This window comes from Mixophyes fleayi, chromosome 3, assembly GCF_038048845.1.
Source record: "Mixophyes fleayi isolate aMixFle1 chromosome 3, aMixFle1.hap1, whole genome shotgun sequence".
NCBI lineage: Eukaryota > Metazoa > Chordata > Amphibia > Anura > Limnodynastidae > Mixophyes > Mixophyes fleayi.
The window spans coordinates 193,681,738-193,698,906 of NC_134404.1; the positions used below are offsets into that span (position 1 = coordinate 193,681,738).

Consider the following 17,169-nt stretch of genomic DNA (forward strand, 5'->3'; position numbering starts at 1 on the left):
GAGATAAATGGGATTCCTGATGAGTTATAGGAGAGAAAGAATGGACTTACGATTCTTGATTTTGTGGTTGTAAATGGCCAATAAGATACTAAACCTAATTTTGCATAACCTGTATAACCTGGGCCTGAGAGCAATCACTTGCTGGGTCAGAACAGAATCTGCTTAGGCAGACTCCATGTTTGAATCCTGATTAGTCTATAACCTATCTGATATCAGTGAAGGAGTCCAACTGCTAGAGTGTCAGGAACAAGCCAAGGTGAGTGCAGGCAGAAGTGTAGCGTAAACAAAATCAAAGTCAGTACATAGATAATAAAACAGAGATGTAGTCAAAGATAACCTTGTTTGATAAAGGTAACCATGGTAGAAATAACAAGGGAAGATCACAGGTATAAACTACACTAATCATGCACAGGAAGCTACTGGATTTAAATAGCCTGGTATTACTTCTGGTTGGCCGCTGATTGGGAACAGGTGAAGTTAATTAGAAATTCCTGGAAATAGTCTTTCAAGAACTGTGGTCAAAGAATAACTGTTTCAGTGTTATACAAGCAAGGCAACAAAATAGCAAGGCTGAATCCAGGGTTAGAGATCTGCTGAATTTTTTTCCTGACACTATCCCAGAAATTGAGCATTGTTGCTATGGAAGTCCATGGTGGTTCCCAAATGGGATGCTATTTTTTTGTTGTATTATGTGGCCCTCTCCACATAAAAGGTATTTGATGTCTTATTTCTGACATATGTAGAGATGACCTACTTTTAAAGGAATTAATCAGGCTTCTGGCGGTTGTCCATTAAACCAGAAGTACACCAAAGGTAGTTTACTTCACAATTAAAATGTTAAATGATGGTTGTATAGACCTTGTATCTTCTGCGGCATTGTTTGTACTTGGTCCTCTCCCTGGCCAATGTGAATGTGTGTGTCAGTAACCCCCTCTTGGAGTTTCTTCATATTGTGTCTAATAAACAAACAAGCAGGGTCAGACTGGGCCACCAGGGGACCGGACTATCCCCCAGTAGACCCCGACCCTGATTGCTTCCCTCTTCATTGGTGGGGGGAGCGGAAAACTTTGCAAAAAAAAAATATTCATGTGACCACGGCGCTCACTGACTCCTCTCTGCTCCGTTCGCACTAAATGTTGGGCGTGACGTCATAACGGCCAACGTTCAGTGAGGATCGCCGCAGAGAGGAGTCGAGAAGAAAGAAGCCGATAGAAAAGGTAAGTGAAGGAACGGAAGCAAGGGGGGAGCACGACAGAGTGAAAGGGCAGCACACCAGAGTGAAGGGGGAGCACGGTAGAGTGTGCAAAGGGGGACCAAAGCAGCATGGCAGAGTGTGCAAAGGGCGGCCAAAGCAGCATGGCAGAGTGTGCAAAGGGGGGCCAAAGGAGCATGGCAGAGAGTGCAAAGGGGGGCCAAAGCAGCATGGCAGAGAGTGAAAGGGGGGCCAAAGCAGCATAGCACAGGGTGATGAAGGGGGGGGGCAAAAGCAGCATGGAGGGTGCAGTGTGATCATAAGGAGGCACAGCATGGTGATGAAGGGGCACAGTAATGTGTGTGTGATGGCACAGCGGGCTTGTGGCAATGTAATGTGTGTGGTAGGTGGTAGCTAAATAATGGGTGCTATTTTGTTTGTAGGATGAAGGTGGGCCAATTTAATTTTATAGTGGGTCTATTAATTTAAGATGGGGTGGTTTTGAGGCTATTAATTGAATGTTGGGCTGAGTTTGAGGAGCATGAAGTCTTTTTATTAATTGTGAATATGAATTATTTAATGGTAGTGACGGTTTGCAGGAAATAGGTATATTTATTCGTAAATGCGATTAATTTATTGCAGGGGCTGTCTGAAGGGAGGGAAATAGGTTTATTAAATGGGAATACTATTACTTGAATGTTGGGGCTGGAGGAAGGCCTAAGTATTAATTGTGGGTCTTATTGATTTAATGGCGGGGCTGGTTGGAATTTTCTAAACGTACCCATTGTTTTTTCCAAATAGGGCCCCCAACATTCCAGGATCCAGACAAGCCACAACTAAAGAAACCAGCAGCCACAGGTGGTAAAATGTTCTGAGTCTAGTGCAGGCTTGGCTAACCTATGACACTCCAGGGGGTAAATGTATCAAGCTGAGAGTTTTCCGGCGGGTTTTATTTTGTAGAATGTACTAAATAAATAATTGCTAGAATCTGATTGGTTTATCAAACACGCCGTAAAACTCTCAGTTTGATACATTTACCCCCAGGTGTTGTGAAACTTCAAGTCCCAGCACACCCTGCCAGAAATAAGCTGCTAAATATTGGCAAAGAATGCTGGGTCTTGTAGTTTCACAACATCTGGAGTGCCACAGGTCAGCCAATCCTGGACTAGTTGGACAATCCCTATTTTTGGTGACTGTTCTGACCAATCTAAGGGGCAGGTCAAGACTGCGTACACTTTATATACACACTGCATTCTTTATATATTACACTATGGTGCTAGCTGTCCTTCGTGGGCTGACCACTCCCCTTCTAGTATCTGGTCTCACCTCTATGGTGGCTGGCCACACCCCCTCTGGTGGGCCCCTAGCGTTGCAGTCCCCTGTGGACCCTTCATGCCCCTGTCTGACACTGCAAACGAGTGACCAGATGGAGCTGTTCTGCCTCTTTTTATTCGTGCCTTTTCCTCTGATTTCCACAATGCGAGAATTTGCAAGGCTTTATCTTTGCTCACTCTGCACCTTTGCATTGAAGGTGACATATGTGCTGTAAGTTAGTATTTTAAGCAAATTTTGTGGTTCTAGAGACATTGTTGGCAGAAAATTACATTGGATACAGGATTTAACACAGTATTATCTTAGGGAGGGCTAGAGTCTTGCATTCACTTACATGTCCAGACATCACCTTTAATGAACAAGAGCGCTTGTGTATTACTAAGCAAAATACCTATTACCAACTCCCCAGAGACAGGAACCAATGCTGTACCTGCAATTACCAACTTAACCTGGAGTTAAAAACTAGCACTGTACCTATGATCATCAACTGCCTGGGGCCAGGCGCTAGCACAAGGCCTGTAATCATCAACTGCCCAGAGCCAGGAACAATCATTGTGCCTGTGGTCACCAATTACCCAGAATAATGAAGTACCGCTCATTCTGTGGTTATCAACTGCCTGTAGCTAGGAATTAGCACAGTACCTGTATCAAACAGCAGCCAGGAGCCAAGCACTTTGCGTGTATCCACTAACATGTATCCCTACTTACCAGGGTCGGCGCTACCATTATGCATACCGATATGATTGCCTTTGATGCCAATTGTCAGAAGATGCCTAAAACATTGAATGAGTGATGTCATACTGCTGCTTCTTCATTTGGATTATATGCTGGGACTGTGGTGCTTAGCTATGTCGTTACAGTCAAGCGCCAAGCTTTGAGTCTCAGGAGTAGTGGATGCCGCTTCCACTTCCAGCCTGCTATGGTGAGCAGCAAGGGTAGGGGCAGAACACAAGGGGGGAGTTTCCAACGGATGGGGTACCAGGGAGCCGCTGCCTTGGGTACCCCCCAGAGCTCAATAGCTGCCACCAACAACCAGGCCCGGCGCTCCCATTAGGCAACCTTAGGCAGGTGCCTAGGGCGCCGGGACCTGCAGGGCGCCGCTGCCGCTGACTAGATTTGAAAATCTAGTCAGCGGAGAAAAGTGTGAGAGAGGTGCAGCAGCGGCGGGGTGCCGCCGCTGTTTCTTCACTGTGCGCCCGCCCGGGCTCCCGGCGCATCACACTGCTGATCACCTGATCACTCACATCAGTGATCAGGTGTCAGATCTTCCCAGCGCCTGTGCTGCCTGCAATAGATCACACTGTCTGCCGGCAGACAGTGTGAATAAAGTTTCCTAATACCCATCGCCCCCCTCCCTTCCCAGCATGCATTGGCTGCTCCACCCCTCTCCCTTGTGGTAAAGAAGGTGAGGAGCGGTGGGCAGCCATTAAAGAAGAGCCTCCCAGCCTTCAGGATCCAAAACAGTAAGTATTTATCTTTTTTTTGGGGGGGTATTATTAATTTCATTTAATAAATTAAAGTGTGTAGTCATAAAAAATGTTGGGGGTGGGATTTTTTATTATTATGTCACCCTTTTTTGGTTTATGTTCAATTTAAAAACTATGGTGGTTAAAATAATTATTTTATTGCACCTGATGATCTATATTTGACTTGCTTCAAGTCAATAATAGAGCATGACGTGCCAATAAAATAATTATTTTATCCACCATAGTTTTTAAATCAAAGATAGAGCATGAAGTTGCAAATAATATTAATTTTTCTCCCACATAGCTTGAAAATTAAATATAGAGCATGAGGTGGAAAATAGTATTTTTTTCAATGGTATAAAAACTACTATTTTCCACGTCATACTCTATATTTGATTTGCCAAATATGCAGTGGAAAAATAACTTATTTTGCACTTCATGATCTATCTTTGATTTAAACACTATGGTGGATAAAATAATTATTTTATCGGCATGTCATGCTCTATTATTGACTTGCTGCAAGTCGAATATAGAGCATGACGTGCCAATAAAATCATGGTGATGCAGGGGGGGGGGGGACAGAGGACATGGTGATGCAGGGGGGGGGGGGACAGAGAACATGGTGCTGCAGGGGACGACGACAGAGGACATGGTGCTGCAGGGGGGGGACAGAGGACATGGTGCTGCGGGGGGGGACAGAGGACATGGTGCTGCAGGGGGTGGGACAGAGGACATGGTGCTACAGGGGGGGGACAGAGGACATGGTGCTGCAGGGGGGGACAGAGGACATGGGGCTGCAGGGGGGGGGGCAGAGGACATGGTGCTGCAGGGGGGGGACAGAGGACATGGTGCTGCAGGGGGGGGGGGAGAGAAGACATGGTCAAGCAGTGGGGGGGCAGTATGCTGCAGGGGGAGCAGTGTGATGGGTCATTCTCACAAGTTTTTGTTCCCATTTCTAATACTTGGATACTTCACCTCTAGAAATCCTGTGATTGCCCCTGGACAGCAGTGGAGTCTGGACAACGTTCTCTATGAAACATCACGGCAGCCAGACCGCTGTAGGAGGTAAGGCCTAACTTTTTTTTTTTCTTTTTTACCAAAAGTGAAGTGTGTGGGGGGGGGTCTGGGAGGTGGGTATTTGGTGTGTCTTGGGGTGGGGGGGGGGGGGTGTTTTTGAAACTTTGCCTAGTGTGCTGAGAACCCTAGCACCGGCCCTGCCAACAACTACAATTGTTACATATCCAGTGTTTCCCTCACCTCTTAGATTGTAGGCTTGTTTGATCTTGTTTTATCTTTACCTTCTGTTTTATGTAATTTTATGCTATTTGCTTGTAGCACGATCCCCTCAGTGTATAGCACTGAGTAATATATTGGCACTTTTTATAAATAAAATATAATTATGAAAAAAAAAAATCTTTGTAAAGCACAGTGTAATATGGGGGCATTATATTTATAAAATTAAATTATTAATAACATAATAAAACTGCATTTCATATTTAATGGAATCTATTAAACATTCATGAATGAAAAAATGTCAGCCATTTGGAAGGCTTAAATTTATAAATTTGAGGCATCCTTAATATCAAGGGTTTAATCGTATAGGTCCACATGGTTTCTGTAGGTAGCAGGAGTAAACTCAGTAGGCTCAGATCCTACTCTGCTTTCTCTTCCCACCCCTCTCTTAGTCTCCCTGTATAGTCAACTTCATGTGGAATTCTTTTAGTGATTTGTAATAAAAAAATAACCACAGAGCTGTTTGCTTTTCCTAAGTTTGATTTCGTATAGCTGATGTACTATCTAACTGCAAAGGTGTCAGGACAGAACAGAACTTGTTTAAGATCTGCCCATTTATTCGTACTTTTCCTGGGCAATGGGTATCTTTGAGTGAAGCAAAGACTGGTTTATTGATATTGACCCAGCTACACAAGCCTGTATTACCTGTGGCTTGCCTTTTGCCTGTCTCTGACCTTGGATTTTGTATTTTCTCTGTTAGTCAGCTAATGCCTTCTAGGCTGCTCTGGGGTACCAGTAGATACCTTGTGGAAAAGCCCCCACACTCCTGCCCAGACTTCTGATAAATACAGAGGTGCCCATTAGACTTCACAGCCTGGTATGCCAACAAAAAGGCCTTAATGGAAAAGTAGGTTCCAAATCCTCCACAGTTCTTACATTTTTCTCAACCTCTATTTGAGAAACAGAATAGCAACCAGATAATTCAGTTCCTGCTAAAATTGTCCAGCTACATGGATATAATTAATGATGGCGCCAATCTCTGCTTTTCCAGTGCATGCATCAGTTTTTCAGGTAGTATGCATTCCTTTTCCCTGTTGTTGTTTCGAAGAACATAAACGCTGTTGTGGCTTTCTCAATGAATGCTCTGTTGGGTTGCAACCTGTCAATTTTGTTCAGACCGAGCTAAAGTCTATATCCTTTTGTTTGTTTTCTGATGAAGCATTTGCTTGGACTTTATCTTTCTGGGAAGAAGGTAAATCCCTCATAATGCTGCTTTATCTCAGGTTTTTGAAATTTTGATTAAACCTGTTTAAGTTTCCTCAATTTCTATCAGATCTGACTGGGTACCTGTATACTATTCAATTTGGATTCCTTTTCTCTCTAGTAGGTTTAAGCAATCTAATGCTAGTACCTATGTTTCAGCTACAATTTGCTCAACACATTAATGGTGAAACTACAAAAACAAGAAGTTGTGTTTCACTATCTGCCCCTGTATGGCCAGTTAAATCCACAAAGCCTATCACATTTCTCTGTTCAGAGCCCTCTCCTTTCCTAGCAGATTGTTAATTCCTTCTTAGGTCTGGTTTAATACAATCTTCGCTTTACAAGTTAATTCACTGTGCCCACATGTCGATAGTTCACTCACATCTAAACATGCATAGAACACCAGGGAAGGTGTAATATATGAATCCAATACAACTCTTTTTTCATTTATGACCTCCATGGCTACTAATTACAACAAATCTACTTTGTCTGATAAGCTTAGCAATGATAAGTACTCTCAATTTCCCGATGTGCGACTCTTTAAAGTGGAGAATCTAAGGCTAGGTACACACTGGAGCGGTTTCGTCCAATAATCGGGCAAATCAGCTGACATTTGGTTGGAAGTCGGGTTAGTGTTCATTTGGTTGGTCATACTGTTTACTATTTTCTGATCAATCACTGACCGATCATGTAGTGTATATGCACTCATGCTCACAATCTCCATAGAGTCGTGTTCTTTTCAGCCTATGCTAGCGATGAATGTCCCGGTGAATAAATGTAGAGAGTGCTGTTTTACTCAGTGTGACAATAATGAATGAATGTATATTGTCCTGTCATTCTCTGAAGACTAGAGGACAGATGAAGAGCACATATCTGAATATAAATCTTGTCAGTGTGTATGCATGAATCGTCAGACTGATCGGACTTTCAGTCATAGGTACAATCATTTGAGAGAACACGTTGGTCGGAAAATGCTTCAGTGTGTACCTAGCCTAAATCCTTTTTTTTAAGACAGAATAAAAAAGATTGTGGCTTGGAGGATAAGCAGCGCACTGGCCGATGGAAAAACTTAGGTGGAGTGAGGGCTTTCCCTGTTAACAAGAAGTGGGGTACCCACTTTTGTAGAGCAATGCAAACTGAGTTATCATTTTGTGGAGTGAGTTTATTAAAGTTATATAAAGGGGTGGAGAGAGCACATTATTTAGCGGTGTTCCTTGTATTGCAGAAACAGTACTTTTGTACCAATGTTGAGTATTTGGAGATCAGGTACCATCTTTTACTTTATAATGTGAGACTTTTTGCTCTTTCCAGTTACAAGTTGACAGTCTAGTGCATTTCTAAGTGCACTTTGCCGAAAGTTTAGAAAAAAAAAAAAGGTTCAAACGTGTAATTAAGGCAGCCCCGATGTGCCCTCGCTCTGTCAATTTAAGCCATAAATTGAAAAGATTTGAATTTTTGAATGGAGCAGTTATACTGTTATAGGAGGCCGGACTTTCATGGAATATTTACATTTTTGTATAAAGTACGTTTTCATATTTTTACAACTCACCACAGACTTAGGCATTTCCAAAGACTAGAAAAGTAGAAATGCATGCACGTTAAAGAGCTCCAACCGGACAATCAAGCTTCATGAGTGTAATACCAAAGTGATACAGTGCACTTCGTTGATGACATATAGTAGTGGGAAAATTTTAGTATCGCATATATCCATAACTAGGTGTGACTGGGATGTTTAATACTCAAATAGATTTTACAGAAAAATAGCTTCCTTTTTTATTGAAGCTTTTTGTCTGCTCTCTTTAGAACAATGTTTCTAGACCTCTGGTTAGAGCAGCTCGGATGTTGTCATACTGCAATAGCTATCTTGGTATTACAAAGTTGTTAAAGCATAGTTGCCCACTCCCGGAATGTCCGGGAGACTCACGAATTTTTGAGAGTTTTGAGAGAGAGAGCAGGGCAACCTTCCACATCCTGGACGATTCATTGGTTGGGCGGGGGCGGAGCTAATCACATCATCGTGACCCCGTTCCATGCTGTAATAGGCCGAAAATTGTATAGTTTGACAGAGGGTTGGGGCCAGGATGATGCGATTTGTGTGGCCACGCCCCCAGGATGGGATATATTCAGAGTTGGCAAGTATGTGTTTAAAGTAAAAGAAAAACAAACGCATGTTTGACCATGGGGCATTTAGGATATATCTGAGTGTGGTGGAAATAGCAGCAGCCACACAGTTATACAGTCTTCTATATTCTTAGTTGTAAACTTGTACTGTCCTTTTATTGTATGTAGTGGCATGGACTCATATTTCTGTGCAGGTAATTGCTCATTCATTTTGACAGTTGCAATTTTCTTGTAAATTGCCTATAACATTGCTAACAACTCTTTCCAAGCCAATGTTTCCCAGGTGTGCTGTGTGAGATTTTCATTTTAAAACCCATTGCTCTGTATCACTTTCAATAAGAATGCAGTGGTAGTATACATAGCTCAGCCAATATCAAGAAATATTATGCAACTTGCACAGGCGCCAAAAATCTTGTCACATTTTTTCTTAACATGACAAACCTGATCAGAGAAACCTGATATCTGACATTTCTGAAAGACAAATAATTTAATTTTCAAACCATTTTTTGGTTGCTCAGCCAATTAGAAATTCTACCCACAGCTAAATGTAGTATACAGAGAAATCTCACTGTGACAAGTACAGTGTAAATATACATTTTTTTTATCGTTTCTATTCATTCTGTTTATGCACATAAAGTGAGAGTTCATCATTTTAAGGATACAGTCTGAAGAATGTGGTTCAAGATGTGCCCATTTGAAATTAAGCTGTTGGTGTTATTTCATTCGGCCCAATACTGGCTATTTTGATATGCCTTTGAGATTATATAAAATGACTAGACTAAGGTAGAATTACATGCCAATTTTAACTTATTCAAAACTATTTTTTTTTCACCAGAGCATGAAAGTCTTGGATTGGCAAAAACATAAAAAAATTTGAAATGTAAACTACAGTCCTGAAATGGACATGTTCTTTTGTTTCATATTTCATTCGTTGATACTTCTGTTATTACATCTTTTTTTTCCTTTAAACTCTATGTTTAGTAATTTCTTGTGTTTGTTCAGCTATCAAGTTTTTCATACCATTAATTTACATTGTACTATTTGCTGCATAATCTTGCATGCCTTATTTTGCAGAATAGTAATCAGTAATGTTTTTAATCTACTCAGATTTTTCTTACATGAAAATTGCATTGATTTCAGGTTTATTAGAATAAACTAGTGTAATGGTATATTTTTGTATTTATTAAGGTTTTTCACTTGTATATTTTAGTGGGTGCAAAGCTTTGTGTAATGAGGTGTCATGGACTCCGGGAGATGTCAAAGATTGAGGAGTAAATAAACTGCACCACATTGTTAGCACTGATTTTCCTGACACGTGAAGTCTAAATAAGTCTGAAGAAAGTAGTTGCCAACTTTGACTGTTCCTTTCGGTTCAAGTGGCAAGAGCAGATGGGTGTGACGCTGTCAATTGCATCTTATTGGCCCTGCCCTCTGTGATGAAATGCTGCAATCGTCTCATCACACCGAGAAGGGGGGATAAAAATAACAAGATTTGCCGTCGTTCGGGATAAGTTGTAAAGTGTCACTTCAGGACTACTGCAATGGATGGCAGTGTGACATAGGGATGATCATAAAACATATTTAAAATAACATATATTGACATTAATATATAAAAAATTATATACCTTAAATTCCTAAAACATTCTACTTATGGCTTTCTTGAAAGCAGATATTTTTGAGAGAAGGTGTAGCTTTCCTAACTTGCATTACTATATAATAAAGAATGTTATGTAGCAAGGATAATAGTCATGCTATTCATTGTCATCTGAACATTTAGTTCAATACAAGAAACCATTTAGCCACTGTTTGGAGAATGTGGGATGTGGTTTAAAATTGTTCAACAAAACGGAATTTTAAAACTTTTTTTTACTAATCTGCAGTGGACAGTCCGGGTAAAAATGAACAATGCATTTTACCAGTTTGAGTTTAACTATCCTTTAACTAATTAAAACTTTATTAAAAAGAACATAGATCATTAGACAAAGGGGCTTGTGCATAAAATGCACGTTTCCATAATGTGCATGTCCAGTAAAACAGCATATATCCAAGACTATGCTCAGAGAGGTAAAGGGCGAGCTTGTGTAGGCCATACAGACCATACTACTATGTAAGGGTGGAAGCAGGCACAGATACTTCTTTTAAGATACACCTGATTCCCTCCTGGTGCACGATCATTAGTCCAGCCTGTTAAAATAATAAATAATATTTTATTGTAATAAAATAAAAAACAAAGCATTTAAGATTTGCCTATGTGGCGTGCCTGGCAAGATGTAGTGGGCCTGGCTTTACCGGCTGGGAGTGAGCCACCCTGTTGGGCTCACATGGATACAATTATTTTCTCCTCTTTCTAAAATCCCAGCCTACTTGCCATTGGACCAAGTCCTCTAGGGGTTGCCCCCAAAAATGATTTGGCCCCTGCACTTAGAGAGTACTGGCCAAAAGATGAGTAGCACTGGCTCCTCCTGGTACACCAGGCTGTTGGGTACCAGGCCAATATTGTAAAAATATAGTTTAACCCCTTGTGGAAATACAAGTACCAGCATACACCCTGGTACTTGTAGTTGTTGTTGTAACTACAAGTGCTAGCATATGCCTGTGCATACTTGCACTTGTAATGCCACAAGTGTGCATTATAAGTGTTGCCACCATCATGAAATAACAACAGATGCCCCGTAATAATAAAATTATTACTGAACCCATAAAAAATGAACTAGTAGTACCCTCAGTCTCAAAATAGCAGAAATAAAATAAATTGTAGTGCCCACAGTTTCAGATTCATCTGAAATACCTTTGCACCTGAAATGCAGCCTTCAATAAAAGACAACACACTCTTTAATAACTGGAAGCATGAAGAGAAAAGAGTTGGGGCAGTAGGTGGTATTTTAGAAAACTGCCAGCATGTTTTATTTCTTGACTTTTTTAAAAGAAAAAATTTCCATTGAAAGTTATATCCCTCTTAACTTGGCCCATTCTAATTTTTAATTAAACATTCATGGTCATTCATTCCACCTTAGGGCAGACGCAGGCAACCTTGGGCACTCTAGTTGTTGTTTAATAAAAAGTAAATCTCATAATGCTGTCTTGCGGGGTTTGCAGGGACTTTTACCACAACAACAGAGCTAACCCTGGTATAAAGGATTCAGGAAATGCACTGCTTCGGACTGAAAATGTACTGCACTGTACTTCAAACAATATGTTCAAATAAGTCTGTTATTCTTAAAGAACATTTACCACCTAAAAATGAAACACTTATATAGCTATTAGCTAGCAGCAAATACTATATTTTTCTCAAACCAACAAAACAGTAAGTCTCACAAAGTACAGGCATGGGTTTTCATTTCTGTTGGGAAAACGACAGAAAAAAAAATAGCAAAAATATATTAAAAATTAAAAAAAAATAAAAAATTAGTTTTAAATATTTACTTTTGGAGAAAAAAGCTTTATTAAAATAAAAGAACAATATTTCCTTTCACTATTTTCTGCTACCGCTATCCTGACATGGCGATAGCCACAAGAGGATGGCGACTGTACATGAACAACGCTGTCCTTGTTATATAAGCTTAACCATGCCTGTAAATACATTCATAATATGCCTATATGTAAATGAGCCTCAACAGTTATCTTGTTACTAATAAAAGCGAGTTTCTTCCTGGACAGATGACTGCAATTGGGGCTTTTTATTACTTGTTTTTCAACTGGGCTTGAAGTAAATGCTTATATTTTACATGTGGGGAAAAAATAAAATTGTCTATCAGTTTAAAGGCATTTTCTCTGTTTACTAAAATATCTTACTTTACTTTACTTTTTATCATTATTAGCACAATTATTAATTCTCAAGTAGCTGAAACCACCTTTATAGCAAAAAATACATGATCTTCAGAAAAACATTCCCTTTACAGTAAACTGAAAGACATTCTTCAAATGTTTAAACAATCCTATTAAAAATGGAAAACAATCTTGTACACAGGATCTGCTTTTGGCCTTTTAGACTGTCCAAACATGTCTTACTTACTGTGTGGTTGGATAGTAAGTAGCAAGGGAAAAAGGTTGCTTGCTAAGTAAGGGTCATACTGGTCCATGGATAGCATTGCTGCCTCACAGCATTGTAAAAATGAAAACTCCACAGATATAGTGTCCATGGGTACTGTTCTAATCAGGACCCTATTTCTGTGGAGTTTGTATGTTCTCCCATTGTTTACATGGGTTTCCTACAGTCTAAAAACATACTGATAGGTTTTAATGTTTGTGTGGTTTAGAATTTAAACTATAAGATTTACTTGGCCAGAGACTGATGGAAATTTTTAAACAATTTATGTAGAGCAGGGCATAATATTTTGTTGCTGTATAAAGGTAACAATAATAATATTAATAAAAAATGATTTCTGGCTGTAATATAATTGGCCCTCACTGCAGAAACTAGGACTTTCAGGGCCCTAGCTCCAAATTTGCTACCTACCCTCCACCCACTTCAACTTTAAGGTATATGGTATAATGTACTCCCATGAGGACGCAAGTTGATTGCTTTAATACAGGTTATTGCTTTTATACTGGTCACAAATATCCTATGTGACTTCTAATATCCCCAATTTTTTTAACCATTTTCCTTATAAATACCTTGTTATAAGCTATACCAATTTTATGCAATAACATCAAAATCACCATTTATAAATATATAATTTACAGGAGTTTATACATTTATAAGCAACACTTCTGTATTAAAATGGTATGATACAGCATATGTTAATAGAAGGCAGTAAGTACAGAGTGGTTTTAGCATAGTGGACGTGTTTTGAGGTGTCCGGCCTTGCTACATGCCTGCACTCCCTAGTGCCACACTTGATTGTTTAAAGATTTCATGTACAGTAAACAAGTCAACTCATAGTTAATGGGCAGCACATTGGTTAGCATCGCTGAGTCACAGAATTGAGGTCATGAATACAATTCCCACGAGGGCCCTCTCTGTTTTCCCCGTGTTTGTGTGGGCTTCTTCTGAGGTGTTTCTGGTAGTAAATTTAGATTTTACCCTCCAGTAGAGGGAAGGGACTCATGTAAATGACTACATATCCTCCCTCCTCTGTACAGCAGCACTTCTTGAATGAGTGTGTGTATGTATATAGGATTCTTCTTCAGTTTACACTGTGATTTAATGGACCTGTTCTTCCATGAAAGTATTAATGTGTAAAATGGATGGAACAGGGTGAACTATTGATTATTCAGTCAGCCTAAATGGTTGTATACATACATATTAAACATATGCATAGAGTTTTGATACAGGGTACTTGTATATTGTATCATAAAAAACTTTTGACTGACTTTTCAACAATGTATGCAATATACTTGTATGCATAGCAGAAAACATATACTCAAATAATATTTGTGTTAATTTTAACTTCTAAGACATACTAATATCTCCTTTATATGCCAAATACTATAAACTTGTAATTCTACTGAAGTTGCATATATAGATTATAAATATTTAAAATTGTTCATAAAATGCAATGTATTGATTGTACCCAAATTGCTTGCATACTATTAAGAAGCTTCTTATGTTTGCCTCAGAAACCTTGAATAGACAAAAACACATAGTTTCACAATCCAGATGTCATTTGTTTCATAACAGCAGGTTCACAATATCCTTTTGTTTTGGTTTACTAGTAGCTTGCATATAATTCTTGATAAAGTCATTTAAACATTCTTTAGGCTCACAGATAAATTCAGTAAGTAAGCAAACTCTTTTCATAGATTATTTAACTTTCAGCTGAAACACTCAGCCTGCCAAGTCCACTTCTCTAAATGTCTATTTCACTGTACGTATAGCCAAGTTAATGCTATCTTTAAATCAAAAGTTAATTCTAACCAGACACACTATATTACTTTCCATGTATGCTTTTGTGATTATTTGGTTGAGTTAGAAATTGTTTCTTTGTTAGGATTCAAATGAATATTTCAGTCTTCTGTGCTTCTTGCCACCTCACACATATTTAAGCTGCATATGACTTCAAGTGAAGAAAAAATGTAAGCTATGCTGAAAACAAATGTTCAAAATAACGTTCTGCTTGTAAAATAATTTACATAATACGTTACATTGTGGTCCTACCTTATGTAGAATGATGAAATTTCTAATTGTCCAGTTCCTGTTTGTACTTGTATGCACAGGTCATCACCAAGTCCAGTCACATTGGGTCTGCCTATTTCCCAACTGTGAGCATCAACACAGCCTGGACACACTGTGATCCGCAAGCTCTGTTAAGGAATGCAGTTTTCCCTTAAACAATGTTTATATGATTGATTTTGAACTTTTTTTTTACTTTTTATACCGAGCTCGGTTGAATTATATTCTGGCTACCGAAATATGGTATGTCTTCTGATTCATTTCCAGGAGAAAATCATTTCTTTGTTTCCCAGCAGCAAGACACTCTTTTTGAGAAGTGGAAGGGGAATTGGATTTTCATTCATCTGATCCCATGTGTTAAATTAAGGAAGGCTATGACATTTATCTTGGCAGTGTCTTTATACTGAGGTTGGATCCGTGTGGCTTGGAAAATGCATTCCTAAGTGTTTCTAATTAATAAATCAAAATTATTTATATATCTTGCAAAAATATGACAGTGATATTTTATCTTCCTCTGTTTATTAGTCTATTTCTTTTGTTTCTTTTCTCCTCCCTCTTCGTTTTTCATTTTAATTTGTGCATCTTTGTATGTAATGCTTATTTGCATCCAATACAAGCAAATACATATTTTTGTAAAGCTACTTTCTTAAGCTTTTTCTTATTCTGTTTGTGGTATTATCATAATTGCTATTTTAACGTGGACTTGTCACCATGTCTTCTAGCATTATTTTTTTTATTTACTGCATAGGACCTTGCACACTATGTTGTAAGCAAATAAACTTGAGTTTTCCCTGGGCTCTGTTCACCAAAGAGAGATTTTTTTATCCAGCAATACACTGTATACTCTCTCAGGCAGGATTTCTTCCTCCTGTACATCAATAGAGTTGTGACATGTAGACAAAGCCAGCCTGGAAGAGATCAAAACCGATTCAGCTGTCACGCTAGAGTTCTTGCTGTTGGACTGGCTACCTTGCGGGATGGAGGGTCTGATTTAAAATAGTAATGATGATAATAACACATACCCTTTTTTTAAAAAAAACTTTATTTGAAGAGGAAACAACTGGAGAAATACAAACATATTGAACTCAAGAGTATTAATATACAAGGTGTCTCCTCCATGTTTTATACATTATATCAATGGTGTAGGGGGGGAAGAGGGAGGGAGAAGGGGAGGGAGGTAGAAAGGCACAAATTCTATTGACAATATTGCTAATAAGTATACATGGAACATGACTAGGAGGAACTAAACCAAACAATTAAATAGGCAATTAAATAGCAGACAGGTGTTACTCATCAACAGCGCGCCGTATCCAGCCCGGAGGATCCAGAGGCGGCCAAAGAACTATATTCCAACTATAGGAGGGGGAGCTGTACTGGATAGGCAACTACGGCTTTCTAGCAAATACCATGGGGCCCACACCCTGTCGAAATTTTGTGATTTATCGTGCAGATAGTACTTTATACTCTCCATGCTTGTGACATGCCAAATGTAAGACCATATTTCCTGCATGGAGGGAGCATTGGGGTCTTTCCAATGCTTTGCTATTAGGCATTTAGCAGCTGTCAGTATATGGGAGATAAGCTTGTTAGAAGGCACGCTCTCATCAGGTATAGGACGGGAGAGAAGGATTGACCAGGGGTCCTTATTTATCTGTTGTTCTGACACAGAGTTTATAAGTGCAAGGACCATGTTCCAGAAAAGAACTATACGAGGGCAGGTCCACCATATATGTAGCATCGTGCCTCTCTGGCCACATTCCCGCCAGCAGCTCGGAGTGGCCGTGGGAAACATTTTGGGCAGCTTGTCAGGGGTATAGTACAACCTATAGTACAATTTGTAGGCCGTTAATTAATGTAGAAATCTAGCTCTTGGCAATCGCCTCCCTGATCTCCCAGCAAGAGTCATCTGGAGGTGGTCCCAGGTCATTCTCCCATTCCTGCTCATGCCAGCCTGGCGTGTCAAAAGTATATTCTATATATCTATATTATAGATCTCGGAGATCATCCCTTTGGTGAGTGGGGAGTGTAGACACATATGCTCAAAAGAGGTAAGGGTCTGGAGAGCATCAGGGCAGGGCAAGTACATGACGAAGTGCCGAACCTGGAAGTATTCAAAGAACAGCGGGCGGAAAGGTTCAAACCTATGGTAAAGCTCCGACATAGAGGCCCAAGTTCGATCAACCTCCAGTTCCAAGACCACGCATATCCCCGCACTTATCCAGTGTTTAAATTGCTGTGTTGAGTAACCATGAGGAAAGTGAAGATTGCTCTAGAGAGGAGTCAGAGGTGAAATGATGGATGACCATTTATATTTGGCCCGGCATGAGTCCCATAGGGACATACAAAATTTGAGAGATTGAAGAGATGAGGTCTGTCTATATTAGAAAGGCCCAACGAAGTGGGTCTCCAAGTCCACCCATGCTATGGACTGGTAGGGGACATACAGTCAA

At 39.8% G+C, this 17,169-nt stretch overlaps 2 protein-coding genes across 4 annotated transcripts in view; one reads left to right on the forward strand and one right to left on the reverse strand.

The window, feature by feature from the left end:
- COL10A1 (collagen type X alpha 1 chain) overlaps positions 1-15,030 on the reverse strand; it is an 85,294-nt gene extending 70,264 nt beyond the window's left edge. The window contains exon 1 of the mRNA XM_075202948.1: positions 14,705-15,030. The gene's annotated coding sequence lies outside the window, so the exon portion shown is untranslated. The remainder of the gene's footprint in view (positions 1-14,704) is intronic.
- Positions 1-17,169, forward strand: part of NT5DC1 (5'-nucleotidase domain containing 1) — a 332,570-nt gene that overhangs the window by 129,877 nt on the left and 185,524 nt on the right. The window lies entirely within an intron of this gene.